Source organism: Sinocyclocheilus anshuiensis, unplaced genomic scaffold (assembly GCF_001515605.1).
Source record: "Sinocyclocheilus anshuiensis isolate Anshui unplaced genomic scaffold, SAMN03320099.WGS_v1.1 scaffold492, whole genome shotgun sequence".
Lineage (NCBI taxonomy): Eukaryota > Metazoa > Chordata > Actinopteri > Cypriniformes > Cyprinidae > Sinocyclocheilus > Sinocyclocheilus anshuiensis.
In genome coordinates this window covers 398,826-417,955 of record NW_015558605.1, presented here as the reverse complement: position 1 = coordinate 417,955, position 19,130 = coordinate 398,826, and the positions used below count along the sequence as shown (strand labels likewise).

At 36.9% G+C, this 19,130-nt stretch overlaps 2 protein-coding genes across 4 annotated transcripts in view; both read right to left on the bottom strand.

Moving 5' to 3' along the window:
* The window catches only part of LOC107680183 (uncharacterized), a 23,361-nt gene extending 21,448 nt beyond the window's left edge, over positions 1–1,913 (bottom strand). Inside the window, exons 1-2 of one of the 2 annotated variants that reach the window (XR_001633120.1) lie at positions 1,834–1,913; positions 1,358–1,445 (exon numbers count right to left, since the gene is read on the bottom strand). The gene's annotated coding sequence lies outside the window, so the exon portion shown is untranslated. The remainder of the gene's footprint in view (positions 1–1,357; positions 1,446–1,833) is intronic. The other variant, XM_016475967.1, reaches the window with a different exon arrangement.
* The window catches only part of LOC107680186 (gastrula zinc finger protein XlCGF57.1-like), a 398,670-nt gene that overhangs the window by 167,385 nt on the left and 212,155 nt on the right, over positions 1–19,130 (bottom strand). The gene's annotated exons all lie outside the window — the stretch shown is intronic.

Below are 19,130 nucleotides of genomic sequence, written 5' to 3'. Positions count from 1 at the left end.
AGACATCTGGTAGGGGGGGCACCTGGGGTGGCCAGCCAAATTTCAGGGGGGGCCGGTGCCACCCCTGGCCACCATGTAGACACGCCCCTGGCAGTAAGTCACTGTCTAATGCGTGAGTCATCGAGTCATTTGTTCATTCAGTAATGAAGCAAGTGGCTGTATTTATAAATGAATCATTTAATCAATTACTTTCGTGAACGATTCGTTCACGAAACACCGCAAAACTCAGCATTTTGTTCACGTACCCCCTCTGTCACCTCACGTACCCAAGTTTGGGAACCACTGTTCTACATTAAATACTTACCTAGCAACAGTGTATGTTAACGTTAGCTCAGTCAACGTAGGCCAACATTAACAGGTGTAGACAGAAAATATGATTATCCTGACCTGAGCTAATTTACTGAATCAAACTCACATCTCCTTTCTTTCTTTCTTTTCATCCATGATGACATTAAAGTCATCTGTTGCTGCTTCTGGCGTTTCATCGCTGACTGTGCCGCAACCGCGATACCTGCTCATTAGAACTTTCAGTGAGCTATTTTTACCGACGTTCCTGGATGCACGCGTCTGTGCCCTGCTCGGTCCTGCTCCTCCGTGGCGATGACGGCGTGCAGTGAAAAAAATCATAAACTAATTTGAAAGTGGGGGGGACACAAAGTGGAAATTACGCCCCTGGCTATTCTACAAAGAATGAATATAAACATGTCGTAATAGAGGACGGAAACAATAATTTTGGTACAATAAAGTGTAAAACAGTAAGAGCATTTTTAAGTAGTCTAAGGATATAGAAGTCTATTAATTTGAGCAAATCAAGTACTTACAAGGGTTCCGACTCGAGATGTTTCTTGAAGATTGTGAGGAAATGAGCTGCTCGGGTAGAGTCCTGTAAAACGAGTTCTGCGTGTGCCTTGTAGGGGCAGATAACGTCATGCTGCACGTACACATAAGTGTAGGGGAGAGCAGGGCACAACCTAACACTTTTTGGCTTTCTTTGTTTTACATTTATTTTACACGTGTATACTTTTTTCTTTATATTTTGAAAGTGGAATGTGACAACATGATTTTTGTCAAAGAGCCAGATGTGGCTCACGAGCCATAGGTTCCCGACCTCTGGTTTAGAGCAAAAATCGAACAGAAACGATCGCTGCACTGCTCCTGGAACAACTGACGGACCGCAACCGTGTGCGTTGTGAAAAAACTAAAATACGCACGGCAGACGGAGTATGTGTGAAATAGGCTTTATTGCGCTTTCTCCAAAGGGCGCTGACTAAAGGCACATTCAAACTGCGAAACCAAGATTCAAAGTCTTTATTCTGAACGTCATTTAATTTATGGCACAGACAGATCAAATACTTACAGAAGAGTTGCGTCTAGGAATATTTCTTGAAGATTGTGAGGGAGCTGCTCGGGGTGTGTCTTCCGTCGAACAAAAGTGCCAGTGAAAGCTGAATGTGAAAGTAAAGGAATATATGAGACTAAAATTTTATGAATATTTTTCAATATACAGAACATCGATTAAAATCACTCCAGATTTTACATTTACAGGTTCAAGAATTACATATTGGCTAAGAAATGAATGTATAATAAATTATGTGAAATCGAAAGGCCCACTAATGCTTTCTCTATTTCTCATATTTGATGTAGCCTGTCTTATCCATTATAGCCTATTTCCAGTTATAGCTATTCTACAAAGAATGAATATAAACATGTCGTAATAGAGGAGGGAAACAATAGTTTTGCTACAATTATGCAAACAAGTGTAAAACAGTAAGAGCATTTTTAAGTAGTCTAAGGGTATAGAAGTCTATTAATTTGAGCAGATCAAGTACTTACAAGGGTTCCGACTCAAGATGTTTCTTGAAGATTGTGAGGAAATGAGCTGCTCGGGTGGAGTCCTTTAAAATGAGTTCTGTGGGCAGATAATGTCGTGCTCAGGGGCGGACTTAACCAATAGGCGAGGTAAGTGCACTGAAAAAAATTATTATGGCCCCAATTATATTAAGCATAATTACATTTAGCTACTTTAAACCATTTAAATTTAGTTTTTGATTTTAATTAATAAATATTTAATTAATTGGTATTATGCGAATTACATGTGTTTTAAATTCAAGCCCTGTGAATTAATTAAATTCAGTTTGAAAATATTAAGTTGGTTCTGTGCGCATGCGCGGAAATGCACTTTTTCCCTGGTTGCCAAAAGGAGTTTCCACTTTCCAGTCAGGTTCACGGTGGGAACTGAAGACATTTTCATCATTCGGTCTATTTGCACAGTAAGTAATATTTAATGTAATACAGCACAATTTATTACAGTGAATAGTTTGTTCGCTCTATAAAGAATATAATATGCTGTAGTTCAGAACGAGTCTTTGGGATAAATTCCACAGCGACCAACGGTCAGATCCTACTCCGCGCGCGCGCATGCACACACAAATAACGCAAATATTACTTTTTTTATGTGACGAAATGTATTTTTAATATATTTTTGGATAAAAATGTAGTTTTATAAGCTTAAAATACGCCGTTTATTTATAAAGATAGCACCTATTTAAAAAAAATTGCTCAAGTGCTTTCGGAGATGCGAGCTCCAGGCCGCATCGGCTGTTCCCGCCTAACGTTAGCTTTACCGCAGCCAGTCCTTCGGGAATCTGCCGGCTTCTAATGTGGTTAAACATGAGATATAAATAGTTTTGGACGGGTAATCTTTAATCTTCTTAATTATTTGTTTTGGCGGTGGGTAAGGTAGTGCTAGCAGTGGCAGCTCGTCGGGGGAGGCACAGCTTCTCCAAAATTTTGAGGTGAAAATGGGAGGAGGACGATTTAATGTTAATAAAATTCATTTCAGTTCATGTCTCAGAATGTATTTTTTGTTTGTAATTTCACAGCTGTAATAGCATAACATGTTACTGAAGTTGGAAAGCGCCGCTTTTTATCGCGAATGTGCCGAATCTGCTGATGTAATTACAACAGCTAACTGATAGAGAATAGGAGGTGGAGGGGGAGGGGGAGGCCGGGGGAGAAAAAAACAGAAAAACAATGGCATGAAAACGCGCTCTGTGTGAAAAGCCTCAAATCGTTATGATTGCGTGCAGGGGCGGCGTTTCCGTAGGTGTAATGTTTGGTGTTTGGGTTTTGTTTCATGTTCATGTTTTCCATGTCTTTTATTTTGTAATTGTTTCACCCTGTTAGTGTCATGCTTCCCTTGCCCTCATGTATCTCTGCCTTGTGCATGTGTCATGTTCTGATTGGTAGTCTTAGTCATGTGTCTTGTTTCCCATTGGTTTGTTCTTGTCATGTGACCCTCATTGTCTGATATAAGTAGCCATCATGTTCCCATAGGCCTCGTCGTGTACTGATGTTGTAACCCGCTGTCTGTGAGTCTAGTCAGTTCATGCCTCGTCAAGTCAAGTCGGTGTCTCTAGTCTTCGTTTATTGTTTGGATCACTGTAAATAAACTGCACTTGGGTGTTTCACTACGCTCGCCTTCAGTGGACTGAATGCGTTACAGTAGGGCAGTTGCCATACCTTAGCCCAGTCAGGTGTGCCATGAAAAATTATCCAAACTTCATATCTCTATTATAATTCGTCATTATTATTTTAAATCAGAGGGTTTTAAAAACATTTAACCAATGACAAGCATTAAAAAGAGCTTGTCAGTAAAACTTTGTAATGCTATTGGATCATCAAGCTCTCAGCGAAAGCTCGTAACTTCACCCCGCCTCCCTTTGACGCGCTGCGCACAGCCTGGAAGAGACATCTCCGCTTTTTCGCAATGCAAGGGTAAATAAATAACTCATGTTTGAATAGTACAGTGTTTTCTTTACTCAAACACTATATATGCCTGTAAAGGCTAATATTTTTTGTGTGTTTGAAGAGCGGAGAAGAAGTAGGTTATTTGCCGTCTTGCCAATATAACTTAGGCTACTTTTGTACGTTTTAAATATCCTGTGCATAAGCGCTTCATTTGAGATTTTGGCCAAGTGTATTAAACAACAAGAAAAACACTTAAAGTTACAAGTTGAAGCGCCCATATACTGTAGCTACAATAAACGTTATATAACCTGTAAAAATTGATGAAAGCATAATGCGATGCACTTGCTGCCTCAGATAACAGTTACAGCCATTCCAATGTTTATAGATTGAACTAATTATCAAATCTGTAATATTTACAGACAAGTGATGTCCATATAAAGAGAGAGGCCATCCTCCGAGCTCTTTGTATCTACCTTGGTGAGGATGAGAGATCCCTGGTGAAGGAATACTGGTGAGTGTTTGGATCATAAAGTAATACTTCATCCAAAAGTTGAATAGACATTTAGTGGCGAGAAAAAGTATGGGAGACCTTCATAACTGGTTGGTTTTCTGCATTATCTGGTCATAAAATTTCAGCTGATCTTCATTGAAGTTACAAGTATCTGCAAACTCAATATGCTTAAAGGCACAATATGTAAGATTTTTTTATTAAAATATCCAAAAACCACTAGAACAGTGTTATATATTTTGCTGACTTGTGTACTTACATTATCCCAAATGTTTCGAAGAATGTTTAAATCCAGAGAAATTAGCAATTTTAACTAGTGACACGGAGCGTGTCCATAGTGTCATTGTGTCACCTGCCAATGACGTCATAACCCCTCGATTTCCGGTTTTGTTTTGTAGAAAACATGGAAACACCAAAGATGCTTTAATATGTTGTGCGTTTTATTAGACCGGTGACGACCGCACAGAGTAGCATAATAACAGAACTATCAAACGTATCTAGTATGATAAAATACTATATACTATATACGGTCGACTGTGGCATAATAAAAGCTCCGCTGCTTTACCCCACATACGCACGAACGGAAGGAGCGGAAGCGCTCGACTGTGGCATAATAAAAGCTCCGCTGCTTTATCACGCTCGTTCAGCGCCTCGTTTCTCTTCGACAACGCAGGCTGTGTGTTAACTATTTGTTTATTGAAACTGTTCACGGGTTGAAGACACTGAGGCCTGTTGAGAACCAGCAATCTCTTTTAGCATTATTTGCTGAACTATTCTGAACTATTGAGCTTGCTATTAGCTCATTATTCGTCGTGGGACGTGACTGAGGAATCAGATAGACCTTTCGAGTCACCGGAAGCACTCAAAGCTCCTCTGACATCGAGGGAAGGTACGAGACGCTACCGGATAGTGCACCCAGCCACCAGGAGAGTTGGGTATTCCTCCGGCCTCGTGGGACGGACAGCTGTTCGTGGAGGATTGTGTATCAGGACTGCTTAAAGAATGCAGGTACATTCTATTGGTTTTATTTGCTCACTGAAGAGCGACGAGGCCAATTTGCAGTTTCAAAGGCCCCTACGCATACAAGCAACGTCTCAGGCCTGCATCAGGGTGGTGTGTGAGTGGGCCCACGTTGGTTTATATTCTGTCTATCGAAATCGTATTACCATTTTACAGTCACAGTTCATAAGACAGTGAAAAGTGTTATACTCTCTGTTTGGGAAATATTCACTGTGAGACTTTATAATTTGGTTATATCAGTGTACTGGGTATTAAGTGAGTTACTGAATTTAATATTTCACAGTGAATTTACTCTTTATGAGTTAGGGAGTGTTTACAAAGAGCATCCTAAGGGAGACACGTTAAAGTTCTTTGAAACTCATGTTCTGAAAGGGGAGGGGGTCACACTGGATCTGCTTGAAAAAACAAAAAGTTGCCCCTATATTTTGCAATGTTTATCCAGATGGATCCCGAGAGACGATGCCTTTTGCTACACACACACACACACACACACACACACACACACACACGTATGTTTGCTTAGCTATCTAAATGGGGACATTACACGGACTCCTGTTGTTGTTGTTTTTTATCTACAGATAATTATACATTTTACAACCTAACACGAACCCATCGCAGAAAACTTTACGTCTTACAAAATAAATAAATAACTGACATGATTTAGAAGTAATTTTCTCATGGGGTTCAATAAAATGGCCCATGCAATGTCAAAATGTTCATGCTCCTCTCTTAGTCACTTGGCCACTGCAGTTTAGGATAAACAAGAACACCAACACAACATTCAATCGTCCAAATATTATTATTATTATGATCTTTTAAATGAAAATATATGAATTAGGCGATCGCATATGATATAAAATAAAGCAAAACATTTACATTAGTTTTAATCGTCACTAAAAATATAAAACCGTCGTACATTTGACGAGGATCTGGAAAAATACGTATTTTAACAGGCCAAAAGAAAAGGGTTATTGGGGGGCCCCGGTCATGTTTATGGAGACTTTACATAGACAGGCTTTCCATAGGCACAATTCAATTCACATTAATTTTTTATAACTTTTTCACAAAACAAATTGTCGCAATGCAGTTTCACAGAAAAATTTAAGTTTCTACATTATATTTAGAACATTTTATATTTACATTTACAGTATATTAATGAGTTTTATACAGTATCATCCCCTAAACCTACCATCACAGTAAACATTCAAAATTTTTATATTTTCATAAACATCATGTAGTATAATTTATCATTTTAAAAAGCTGTGTAATTTATTTATTTTTTACTGTACACCAACCATCACAAAAAAATTTCTGCACATACTTACATTTTTAATTTAATATTGTTTGTAAGCGAGTAGAATAGAGTGTAGACGGAAGAGAATTATTAAGAAATGGTTAAAGCAAGGAAGACACCAGCTTCAACTTGTAACTTTAAGTGTTTTAAATGTACATGTAACAGAGAAAAAGTAAGATTGAGGCCTTGTGTGTGTGTGTTTGTGTGTCCGCTTTGTAGACACCAGAAGAAGCTCTAAAGTACATCACAATCTCAGTTTAAACCCTCTCTTGTAGAAGGACTTTCCTTTAATTATCGTATACTGTATTTGTTCTTGTTTTCCTGCGAACACTCGCCGCATGTTTGACCACAATGACAAAGGTATTCAGCTAGTGGGGCAGACCATCAAAATCAACATTAAAACTTTCACAATAGTTTAGAAGAGAGGATTTCAGTATTAGCCGTATCAGTATTAGTATAATCAGTATTCAGTATTAGCAAACATATTTCCTGTATAAAAGACTGTGTCTATAACCTTTTTCAAGGGGATGTAGTGTATAAAAATCATTAATATAATGTAAATATGAATATAAAGGGTTCTAAATATAATGTAGAATCTTTCATTTTCTGTGAAACTGCGTTGCAACAATATGTTTTGTGAAAAAACATATAATTCACAAATTAATGTGAATTGAATTAATTCAATTGAATTGTCTATGTAAAGTCTCCATAAACATGACCGGTCATGTCCGTGCCTCCAATAGTCCTTATCGTTTGACCTGTTAAAATATATATATTTTTCCTGATCATGGTAAAATGTACGACGTTTTTAAATACACATGACTAAGACTACCAATCAGAACATGACACATACACAAGGCAGAGATACATGAGGGCAAGGGTAGCATGACACTGACAGCATGAAACAATACAAAATAAAAGACATGGAAAACATGAACATGAAACAAAACACAAACACCAAACCCCACATTACAATATGCGAGTCAAAAAAAAAATCTGTTATCTGGTTTAGTTGTACTTAAAATAAATAAATAAAATCCCTTTCTTAAAAACATTGTGTCAAACTTATTTGGTAGCCTGATTATCGTTTCATGGTGTATTGACCATATATTTATCACACTTATAAAAGTAAATCTTATAAAACAAAGAGAACTGGTTAATGACATTGTGTCTGATTTTGGGAAAAAGTTGGAAACCTATCTTGTAGTGTTTTCACCCATGGCCGGCGGTGCTGCCCTGAGCGGTTGACCTTCCTGAATGGTGTGTGGGTGTTGAGGAACTGTTAAAGACGCTGCAACAACATGATTCTTTTGTAATATAATGTTTTGGTCTTATTTTTACAAAGATTCAATTTAAATTCAAATCCTAGTAAATATAAGAAAAGTAAAATCATATACACACACCCAATCTTATACACGAAACATGAGTCATCTTAAAATGTAACTGTCACGGAGCTAACCCGTGACCATTTATGAACTATGGGCACGTACTCTCATAACACACACACATAGCAGGTAGCATTACACGGTCTGTTTGCCGGCACTGACATCTGTACACAGACTTATGTAATGCTTGAATTATACGAAGCTTGTGTAGGATGTGTTTGGTGTGTGTTGAGTTAATGTGTTTATTATGTTAATGGGGAAGTCTGTACATGTTCAATGTGTTGTGTGATGTAGCCATTTAACATAACGTGACGGCATGTATAAGTTCTGTTTATACCAATACTCCTTGTACAAATAACCATAAGACTTATTCATGGTGTTAAAACATTTATTTGATAGAAGTTCATACAGATTAACAGATATACTTACTAGCAGTGAAACATCAGTGGCCAAATCTGTGCTGTACAAACCTTGAGGTATTTAAACCTGATATTTGTGTCACCTGAATAGACCGGTCCATGTTTCCTTGAGGTCAGTGGAAGGGTCCATACAGTTGCAGTGAAACAAATGTATATCTGGTTGGTCTTTCATGCTTATGTCTTGTGTGTTTAAAACTGTATTGATATTTGGGTTATGTATGTATTATGTGTCTGTATGGCTAAAGGTTGTATATGGTAATTGTGCCGGGGCTTACCCATAGAGTGGTACGCTCCCGAGGGCGGGGTTTAGAATGTAAAATGCCGCAAGAGATGAGCTCGTGCTCCTGTTTGATTCACAATGGCAGTGAACGGACTTTTTAAGATTGTATAGTTTTTGATTGGGTTTTTTTGTAATATGTTTAACTTTTATTCTGGGGACCTTTGTCACCGATTGCACAATAAATGCACCTGCAATGGGACTTTAGTGGCCTGGTTACTTTTTACCCCGGCCGCAAAGGCTATTCCGGACATATGGTGTCAGAAGTGGCGGCATGAAATGCCACCAAAGACAAGATCACAGCTATCGTCAACCATGGAAGCTGGCGAGGGGCGGGAAGCAGCGCATGATTCCACAGAGGCAAATGTGCTACAGCCGGTCGGAGGTTCTGCATCTGGGGGAGAGGCAGCCTTTACAGCGTTGCCAGATGTGTTTCAGACCTTCCTGCAGTACCAAAAGCAAAGAGATGAAAGACAGGAAAAAGACATGGCGCGACAAGAGCAACAGTTTAAAGTTGTCACACATCAAGTCACACAATTGCAGATGGACGTTGAACACGCCAGACACGGGTCGGGACCACCTGCTGACCGATCAGCGACGGGGGGCCCAGCTCTGGGTTTTCAACTGCCCAAATTACAGGAGGATGACGACATTGAGAACTATCTGACCACTTTTGAAAGACTGGCGCAAGTTTACAGGTGGCCAAAAGGCGATTGGGCTGTTCATCTCATTCCGCTGCTCACAGGGAAAGCGAGGACGGCGTTCGTCGCTATGTCGCCCGCATTGATGACGGATTATGATCGTTTGAAAGAGGTGATTCTTAAAAAATATGAGATTAGCACTGAAATGCATAGACTGAGATTTCGTGCTTTGGATACACCAGTTGATGAATCACCTATGGAGTTATATGTGCGTCTGAAGGACTTGTTTTCCAAGTGGGTGAGACTTGATTCTACCACTAAAACGGACATGATGGAAACTGGTTCTGGAACAGTATATGCGAGTGTTGTATCCTGAAATTCGAATGTGGGTGAAAGAGAGGAGCCCTGGGACGGCAGCAGAGGCAGCGAACTTTGTCGAGGATTATATCGCGGCAAGAAAAGGATCCTCGGGAGTGTTCCGGTATGCCAGCAGCCTACAGGGCAGCAGAGGTAAGTCTGGGGGGTTGGGAGGGAGTGCATACTCTAGGTCTCAAACCCAGGTTTTAAAACCCAGCTACCCTAAGCCCGTACCCCCTGTACTAGTACATCAGTCAGCAGCTAAGGGTGAGGTTGTATGTTACAACTGTGCAGAATCAGGCCATATAAGCATTCATTGTCCGATTTTAAAGCCTAAGTCAGCGAGTTTGTGTTATTTATCGAGCCCTTTGATGACATCAATGGCGAGCAAAGAGCCGACTGTTTCAGTTTTGTTGAATGGCAAACTAGTAACGGCTTTAGTAGATACAGGTTGTGCACAGACACTGGTAAAAGAGCAGTATGTGCCAAGGGAGACATGGACTGAAAGTACGGTTTCTGTATGTTGTGTACATGGGGATAGATCAGATTTACCAACTGCTGAAGTGTACATTGAGATTAACAAACAGCCATACTTGATGAAAGTAGGAATTGCTGCTACATTACCATATCCGATTGTGTTAGGTACGGATATGCCGATTTTAGCAGATTTGGTGCAGGAAACCGCTTGGTGTGGGGTTGTAACGAGGGCACAAGCGCAAAGGTTAACTGACTGTTCACAGCCACAAAATTTTGCACAACAGACCCTTCATGAAATGCCATTTTTCAATGATGAGATAGTAGCTGACACAAAGCTAAGTGTTGATGAGAGGTTGCAAAACCACAGGTATGGTATGGCTGACGTTTTGGATACGCCACGGCAGTTTGAACTGGAACTGGAAGAGCCAGATGGGCTTGATTCAGATTTTTGCATACCCAATGAGCTAGCAGAATTGCAGTGGGAAGATGCTACTTTGGCAGACTGTTTTAGTAGAGTTGGCAAAGGAACCAATGTAGATATGTTGAAGGGTGACAGGTTTCTGGTGAAACAAAACCGGTTGTATAGACAATCTAAGGAAGAGGGTACGCAGCTTGTGTTACCGGAAAAGTTTTGTAAACAGGTGGTAGAACTTGGTCATTCAGTGCCATGGTCAGGACACTTGGGGTTCACGAAAACGTTAATGAGGATTGCAAAGAGATTTTATTGGCCAGGTATGTATAGTGAGGTGAAGGATTACTGTAGGACCTGTCCGGAATGTCAGTTAACTGCGGGCAAAGCACCTGCTAGAGCACCTTTAGTATCAATTCCTGCAGTTGACACTCCTTTTGAGAAAATAGCAGTAGATGTTGTTGGCCCTTTGCAAAAGACCCAGAAAGGCAATAGGTTTATCCTTGTAATTTGCGATTATGCTACCAGATACCCGGAAGCATACCCATTAAGGCAGGTTACTGCAAAACAGGTGTCAAATGCACTGCTCCATTTTTTCTCACATGTAGGCATTCCGAAGGAAGTGTTAACTGATCAGGGCACGAATTTCATGAGCCATACACTGAACCAAGTCTATCAGCTGCTGGGTATTAAAAGAGTGCGCACTAGTCCCTACTACCCCCAGACTGATGGGCTGGTGGAATGTTTTAACCCGTGACCATTTATGAACTATGGGCACGTACTCTCATAACACACACACACATAGCAGGTAGTATTACACGGTCTGTTTGCCGGCACTGACATCTGTACACAGACTTATGTAATGCTTGAATTATACGAAGCTTGTGTAGGATGTGTTTGGTGTGTGTTGAGTTAATGTGTTTATTATGTTAATGGGGAAGTCTGTACATGTTCAATGTGTTGTGTGATGTAGCCATTTAACATAACGTGACGGCATGTATAAGTTCTGTTTATACCAATACTCCTTGTACAAATAACCATAAGACTTATTCATGGTGTTAAAACATTTATTTGATAGAAGTTCATACAGATTAACAGATATACTTACTAGCAGTGAAACATCAGTGGCCAAATCTGTGCTGTACAAACCTTGAGGTATTTAAACCTTATATTTTTATTACATATGGTCTGTCTACATATATTTTAGAGTAGATAAACAATAGTTTATTTTCAGCGAAGGCTATGTTTCACCCAGATATTTATCACTCTGATAAAGGTCGGTTCAGAAAAATACGATCATATACAACTATATAAGTGTAGAACTAGATCATAGCTACATGCTCACCCTAGTAATAATCTAAGATATGGACACTTTTTTATTTAGCCTTTTAAGCTGGAATATGGTTTGAAATAAGATAAATAAAATAAATATTTCTTTCCATGGCATAAACAGCCCGCGCGATAATGATTTAAAATATGTGAAATAATTTATAAATATATGTAATTGTAAGGCAAAACATGTTTGAAATGTTATGTCTGTAAGGTGATGGTGGATAACGTAGAATGTCAACTGTTAGTTCAAATAATTAACAATTTAATTAAATTAATAATATAACAATATTTTAAGTGTATTGTTTTATGCTACATTGTGTGTGTGTGATTGTATTAAAACTTTAAAAGTTTCTTATTTTAAGCATAATCTTCAAAGAATCTAAAGTGTTTGATGCGTAATAAATCTAATATAAATTATAATTTTGTTGAAATGTAAGAATCACCGGACATCAGATGTAGTAGGGATACTGCTTATTTAAACTTGACATTAATGTTATGCGTTGAAATACATGTAGCACATTTAAACCATTCTTTTAGATCATCTGTCTTGAACTCCTCCCTCACTGTGAGGGCTCTGAAGCAGACCCTCAGTTTCACATATAGGAGAATACTCCTACGAGGACCTGTGAGATTTTGTTTATTCAACTTAAAACATTTTTATTTTGTTTTATTTTATTTTATTTTGGAAGCATTTCATTCATGTTTGGACATCGTTGCGTAAAGTTCTATCTCTTAGCACTCTAAAAAAATTTAAGGCATCATTTTTCATATTTATTGTGACCTAAAACTATATTAAATGTTTATTTTATACAACATGTTATATATAATTAAAGTTTTATTTGCTACTATCTTCTTTAAAAGAAGAGAATAGTGTGTTTTATAAGATCAATAAGCTTAAATAAGTGTTGAATACATGTTACTGAAGCTAATAATTTATCATACATTTAAACATGTTATGATGTCATATATTTTATTATTTAAAATAGAGATAAGTCTCTCTTTAGCGCGAAATGTTTATGTATGTATGTGCGTGCTTGTTTATATGACTTATCAGGACACAAATTTGTATAATTACTCTTGATATATCAACGTAAATTTGGTTTGTGATGAAATTTCTGAGTTTTGAACAAAGCAATATTACAAAATACAAGACCTTATTATGAACAAAACACCTCAGAGATGTTAATTTCCTGACGGATGAACTGCACTCCTTTTCCTGTTAATCAACAAGAATGCTAAATTGGAATTAATTTAAATTACAATTAACTGTCTTTGACCCAATAAAATACCTTAATATCTTTTCAGGGGTATACTTTTACATGTGCAAATAGCAGCACGGCGAAGTGAATAATATAAATATTAATTTTAATGATACAATATAATTAGTGCCAAGATTATTCACAGCACTGAATAAATACTTCAATTTGCGTGAACTGCACGTGTGCTTTAAGTCTAATTGTAGAACTTTTGTCAAGCACAGTTCAATAATCGAGCGTGTACTATAATTACGGGCCATAAATTGTAATTTCAGCACTTGACAAAGGGATAGCGATTTATAAGTAGCACTTAAAGCACAGCTACATGTGATAGTGTTAAGTGCATTTTTGGGAAACTCATGTGAAACACAATGAATGATCGTAAATTGACTCGTAGAAAACGCTCTTAAGCGCTAAGATCATCATTATCTAGAAACGCATTCCTGTATGGCCAAAAATTACGGAGTAGCCTATTTTAAGTTGTTTCCTTCAGAATGCGCCGGCGCGTTCGTCTGCCAGAGGGTTAAAGAAAACTAGCCTATTTAGTTTCATATTTATGTTTAAATATTAAGCAGTAATATATTTTTTTTCATCTATGTTGATTATGAAAGTGAACAGCATGACTAAGATAGGCTCATAAGATGCGCAATATGTCGGGAGACATGGAGTGGGTCAGACACAATTTTGACCATGCAGTAAGTTTTGTTTTGTAGAAAGCTTTTCTTTAAAGTGAATTTCGTTTTGTATAAATTGTATCTTTTTTAAATTGTCATCAGTGTTTCATCAATCAACTGTCTAATATATTTAATTTAATATAGGAAGATAACCAAGAACGTCGGGTGTGTAATGGATTGAATTGCGTAACAAACAAGCGTACCAGTTTCCGCGGCCTTTGAGTAAGGCTGAAAATACGTCCTGTTTTTAATAAAGTTCTTGAATACATGTCTTAATTAGGCCTACTTAATTAACTGATAAGTTATTGATTTTAGTTGGTCTAAATTAAGTAGATTAGACACAAATTCGCTAATATGGTTTTCCTACACGAGCGCTGTTTATGTGCCTCATAACCGAGCAGCCCAGGTGTGTGTATGTGTACTTGGTAAAATATTTTTTACCAGGTTTTTTTTTTTTGCATATTTAAGATTTCTGTCTTTCCACTTACAGCTGCAGTGATGAAATGGAGCAAGGACGCAACTGAAGAAATATTAAAAAACATGCTTCGGAGCACCTCAAGCATGCACCAGCAAGAAGCCAGGGAGGGGGACACACACAATAAACAATTATACAATTTAAATTAATATAAATAAATAAGTTTTAATTGAATGTGCCTTGTGTCTGTTTATTTGTCCTGTGGATCTCAATATTGGTTGTTCAAAAGACGTCATAAAAAGACGTCATAAAAACTTTCATTCTGGCTCCTGAAGGGACGTCTTTTCGACGTCTGAAAAAGACGTCGAAGAGACGTCCAAAAAAAGACGTCGAAAAGACGTCCAAAAAAGACGTTTTAAAAACTTTCATTCTGGCTCTTCAGGGACGTCATTTCAACGTCCGACAAAGATACTCTTATATGTACGATCAAGTATGAAGGAGCATTTTAGTTCTTTTCGCTGTCAACATTTAAATCTGCAAAAAGTTCCGCCGGCGGAACTGTCGACCCCAGGAGGTTAATCACAAAAAGCAAAATGATGTTGTTGTATTTTGAAACATTTAACTAATCTAGGGCTGTAACAAATGATTATCTTGGTAATCAAGTAATCTACTGATTATTCTGACAATTGAGTAATCTGATTCTTTAGTAATAAACTAGAACTAAGTGAAAAACAGGCTTTATATTGACTACATTTATATATATTAAACTAACGATAAGACAATAATAATTGGTTCAAATAAAGTATAAAGTATCAAAGGCAAGTAATCACATGGTTTTATTGAAGAACACTGTTAAAAACATAATGTAATATGCCTATAAATAATAACGGCCTGGTGATGTTTCATTTTACAGCGGGATTCAACAACGTTTAAATCCATTTAATTTTAATATTTGGTCACATGCAAACTCAGAGCGAGGGTTTAAACCTTTATTTTGAAATAGCGATGTTCAACAAATCGCATATCTAGAAATATGTTGATCTGGAAATATTCTCCTGTGTTTGCATAGGTTTATAAATGATTTACATTACAAATCTAGTGAGATAACGAGCACTGTTTTCCCAGATGAACGTTAAGCAACCCAAACTCAGCATATTCAGAGGAAGACTTTATGGACTGAGCTGCTGAGATAAAGATGCGCTCACAAAGCTCACAAATAATGTGCATTCCTAAATGAAACCCAAACAAACAGCACATGCAATAAAAGAATGAGTAATATAATACAAGCACTATTAAAGAGTTTACCCCAAAACAAACTTTATAGGCCTACTGATATCGCGAGACCGCTTTTCACCTCAAGGAGTAATATCGCAAGATCTTGTGCGCTCCCGGAAGCCAGGCGAAACGGCTCTGTATTTATATCAGACGCGCTTTTTAACGAAAACAAAAATTAACACTAATTTCATATATACTGCCTTTTAAACATTCAAGTACTTGTTCATAAATATGGCTGTTTTCAAGGGTTTTCCAAGACTTCAATTTCAAAAAGTCAAATTCAAGTACTTCAAGCACTTAAAGCACCTTGTATGAACCCTGTCTGTCAGCCTAACTATTTCCCTGCATTTATCACATGTGAATGAATCCCTCGTCGCCGACAGAGAGAGCTAAACTATACATGTGGCAAGCGGAGCAAGCAACAATAGCAGGAGAAGAAGCCATTACTCACTCATTGATTTATATGACAAACTTCTGCTCAAAGAGCAAAGGTGTTGCCATTCTTGTAAATAAACGACATACATGTCTGAAAACATTTTGTGAAGATGGAGACTATGCTTGGGTTTATGTTGAGATTGGCAATCAGAAGTACACATTTGTGAGTGCTTATTACCATTCTGAAGAAAAATCTAATCTCATGATGAGGATTCTCTGCAGCTTCCTAACACAGGGATCGGAAGCTTTTATACGGCCTATCATTGGTGGAGACTTTAACACAACACTTCATTACAGATCAGACAAAGCTAGCAAAAAAGATAGCGCAGGGCATAAATCACGGAGAAAGAGCATTCGAGAAATCATGAAAACAGTGAATCTAATAGATGTCTGGAGAAAGAGAAATCCAGACAAGAAAGACTACACATATTCCTGTAAAAAGCCTATGTCCAGATTAGACTATGTGTTCATGTTGGAGAAAGATCTGCCTTGTGTAAAAAATTGTGAAATATGGAAGGATGAAGATATGGTTCCAGAACTGTCTGACCACTACCCTATGAAACTCACTTTGACTATATAAAAAAAAACGTTATCTTTATTATATATTATATATCAGACAATATTCGAGTGAAGTTATTATACTGATATAATCGGCATAATTACTGTGCAAACTGTTTTTATGAATGATTATATACATTGTAACCAACTGTCACTTGTCAAATATCTATTGTGGATTATTAATATATGGCTTTGGTGATGTGATTTTACTTTATTTTATTTTATTTGGTGATGTGATATTACATTTATATTGGTAATTTTATCATCTAGGAAAATTTTTCCTGAAATAATGCCTTCACAATTTGGAAACAATGTAAAATGACTTTATAATGTACATAGTCATTACATTTTTGTGTGAAAATATTTGTTTATTAAAAATAATTCTATCTGCTTTTTTCTTTAATTTCTTATGAAAATATGAATTAACAATGAATAAAAAAGTTGTTCAATGTTAGTTAATGATACCTAATGACGTAACTATTGTCAATAAATTGAATCCTATTGTAAAGTAATTGTTAAACAGGTTTAAATGTTGTATGCAGGAATAAAATATGCTGTATCTGGAAATGTATTCATCCAAAATAAAATAAGTCTCGTGTAAACACAGTGGCATTGTAGTGTATTTTACTAAATATTTGAGGACTTAAGTTAATCTGGAAATACTAACCCATGTATAATGTATAAAATAAAAATCGTATATTTCTGTAAAAACGAACTATAGCATAAATCAACCCGTTATTTCAAAATAACCCGAGGTTGAAACTGACCATTTGACCCAGCCATAGCTTGCTAAATAACTCCAGCCACTGGGTTTCTTTGAGCCTAGCACTTTTTAGTGTGTATGCTAGTGCTTTAAGTGGACAAAAAGAAGAGCCAAATATCGACTTCCAGCCAAATTGTCACATCTGTGTCAACTTTACTATAGTAAGCAGCTAAAAATATATCTCTTTTTTATTTACTCTACATTTGAAAGTCTCTCAGAATAATATGTATATCGATATCTCTGTGCTTAGGAGATTAACATCAACAATAGATTTAAAGCAAGAAGTTTTAACATTCATATTCATGAGGTAAAACTCATCACAGCATTTGAAACTTACATTCTGTAAATATTTTCATTGTTTTTAAACAACAGTGACACACCGAAATGTAGTTTGTCATGATGTTCATGCACGCAACCTCAACATAAGGGCAAACACAGCATTAAAAGCTAACATGCAAAAGAGACATGCAAACAATATGCAAAATCATTGATAACCTGAAGATATCCAAACATCCATCCAACTCACTTTGGATCAAAAAAAAACAATGTGTCTCCTGCTTTCACTTTCTTGTGCTTTTACTTTAATTTTTAATGTAGTATATTTAAATTATTTTATATAAATTGTATTATTCTAGTTAAATTAATTTATTTACTTATTTTTGGACATGTTTTTGCTCAGTTTTTCTTCATGGAAATAAAGCTGTTGAGCATTTCTAGCTTTATTTTAATTTAACTAAAAATAATGTTTGCATATATTAAATATCATACATTATTGTTGCAGCATTGAGCATCATACATGAAGCATTAAGCTGTACATAGCTATATTGGTTCTGGTAAGGGAGCAGATTTTAAGGATCCTTTCCATTGTATTCGCTGACTAAATTCTGCTCTCTGCCAAATTCTATCATCAGAAACAACAAAGTACAGATATGCCTATGATGTAACTAAGATATTCAATTTCACAGTGTAAACAGCTTCAGTGATTATAATGGAAGTTTTTGAACTCTTGCTAGACTTAAGTCAGTGAAAATGTTCTTTGCTCTCTTTCTGTATGAACGTGTTAAAATTAGTAACTTACTTTAATGTTTTTATTAAATTCACATTAAATACAAAGACTGTCATTAAAAATAGCTTATGGCAGGACACCCATATCTGGCACTTAAAGGCACAATATGTAAGATATTTTTATTAAAATATCCAAAAACCACTAGAACAGTGTTATATATTTTGCTGACTCGTGTACTTACATTATCCCAAATGTTTCGAAGAATGTTTAAATCCAGAGAAATTAGCAATTTTAACTAGTGACACGGAGCGTGTCCATAGTGTCATTGTGTCACCTGCTAATGAAGTAATAACCCCTCGATTTGGAAAAAATGGAAACACCAAACACGCTTTAATATGTTGTGCATTTTAATAGACCGGTGACGACCATACAGAGTAGTATTATAACAGAACTTTCAAATGTATCTAGTATGATAAAACAGCGCTGCTTTACCCCACATACGCACGACCGGAAGCAGCGGAAGCGGTCGACTGGGATGAAGACCACAACTCCCATGATTCCACACTCAGTCACGCCGTCATCAAACTACGCCTTTGTTTCTATTTGTTTGTTTTGAATACGCGCCCTCCAGCGGCGAAAAATTACATATTGTGCCTTTAAGTAAAAAGATGGGTTTTTATGTGTAGTTAATAGATTACACTATTAGGCTACTTTGCCCATCACCCATTATAGAAAAACTAACAATCTATAAAGGTGCAAAATGCATTTACTTACACATATTTGAGATTGGAGATATTTCATGATAATAGAATCAGAAATCAGAAAGAGCTTTATTGCCAAGTGTGTTTACACACACAAGGAATTTGTTTTGGTGTCAGC